Genomic DNA, 2,228 nt, shown 5'->3' on the forward strand with positions numbered 1-2,228 from the left:
TATATATATATATATATATATATATATGTATATTGCGATTCTGCTTCAGCATATATATTTGTACAGATATGAATGATGTGCGTGTGTTGTGTGTACGTATGTACGCACGTATGTATGTATGTATGTATGTATGTATGCATGTAAGTATGTGTGGATATTTTCCCTTTATTTTGTGTTTCGAACGACAGAGACCATTCACTAGCTACTTACGTAAAGTAAGAATTATTTTATTTCTGAAGCAAACTGTAGTTTAGCAGAGAACGCAATTTACATCATTACTAAATACTTCTTTTCATACCGGCTTCACTCCCACGTTACACACACACACACACACACACACACACACACACACACACACACATACACACACACATACACACACACACACAACACACACACAGATTGATAAATGGATAGATATAAAGATATGTATACATAGTTTTGTATGCATATATCACGTATAAATATATGTATCTAAGTGTATACACACACGCGCGCGCACACGCACGCACACACAGTCACATACACAGACATTTAAATATATGTAGATAGATAGCTGGATAGATAGATAGCTATGTATGCATGGTTTTGTTTGCATATATCCATATATAAATATACGCATCTAAGTGTACACACACACACACACACACACACACACACACACACATACGGATACATAGGCATACATAATTTGAGATGAATCTTCATTACCACGACACGGAGTTTCGCCTTTTCTTCACGTTAGACGTTAATGAAAGGACGGAAAAGTCTTATAATTACAAAGTATTTAAAAAGAAAGAAATGTATTTTTTAATTGGTTTTGAAAGGCCTCCTTTGGGGAAGTAACGAATGTTTTGATTGGCTATAATTAATATTGTCTGGAAATATAACTGCAACATACGAGATGGAGCGAACAATAACGTCTATGTTTATTGGTGGGAAATGCGTGAGATGGGAATTAAATGGAAGAAATTGTGGGGGTCATTCCTATACCTTTTTCCTACCTCATATCAATCACCACCATCAATGCTCCCACCCCCATATACACACAACATAACCCTTCACATGTCACGTGTTACCCTTTGTTAAATCATGTGTCAGTTCTCAGAGTAGACCTTACACAATCAATCAAAATTTACACTTCTTTTCAAATGTCTTGTAAATATGAAGAAAATGTACGTCTTTTCAATAACGATTGACATATCGGAAGATAGAACTATGAATGGTGCCAGTGAAAACAGCTTTGATTGAATTTCTTCCATTACTCTGCGCTTCGTATTCAGTACAATTTCTGTTGTATGAATATACGTATATAGTATCTGTGTATAACATCCATCCATCCATCCATCCATCCATCCATCCATCCAACCGTCCGTCTGTCCGTCCGCCCATACATCCATCCATACGTACATACATACATACATACATACATACATACATACATACATACATATTTCCAAACATTTAGCACATAAATACATATGCATGCATCTAGACATGAAAATATATACATAAAAACGCATCCATAAAACAAACATACAAATCTGCGCATACACTAACACCAAATACTGCACACACACACATGCACAAATACCTAGATGATGTTGATAAAAGTTCCAATGAAGGAGCCTTGAATCTATGTTAGAGTCCGGCTCTTTCCCTATGGACAAGAAACACAGAAATGAAACTGATTGATAACATACATACAGCTACTCTATCAAGACTACAAGATGAGGTTTATTTCTGTAATTATTAGGGCAGCGGGATATATAATACACTGTTGAAATACTAATCTTGAGAAACTAGGCTTCTCAAAATCAGAAAGGATAAAACTGATTTGAAGACAATAGATCCAGGCCATCACTGAAACTGTATAAATCTGTAAACCTTTCCATACATACATACATACATACATACATACATACATACATACATACATACATGGTGGTTGTCTACTCCTTAAACAGAGTTTGACCACCTCCTGCACCTACACCTTAGCCCTTTCATGGCGTCTGATGTGGCTTTTTTAACCAGACAGTGTTTTGAAAAAACACCCACACAGATTGCACCTCTGATTTGCACTACCAATACCTGCAAGTAAGTTCTGCTCATTGTGGATCCTAACATGTCTTTTAAGACCCCCATTGGATTTGCAAACCCTCTGGCACAAACCACATTCAAACGTGTGCACAGACATATAATCAGAATAGCTGGATGAGGTTTGTTTT

This window comes from Octopus bimaculoides, chromosome 20 (assembly GCF_001194135.2).
Source record: "Octopus bimaculoides isolate UCB-OBI-ISO-001 chromosome 20, ASM119413v2, whole genome shotgun sequence".
NCBI lineage: Eukaryota > Metazoa > Mollusca > Cephalopoda > Octopoda > Octopodidae > Octopus > Octopus bimaculoides.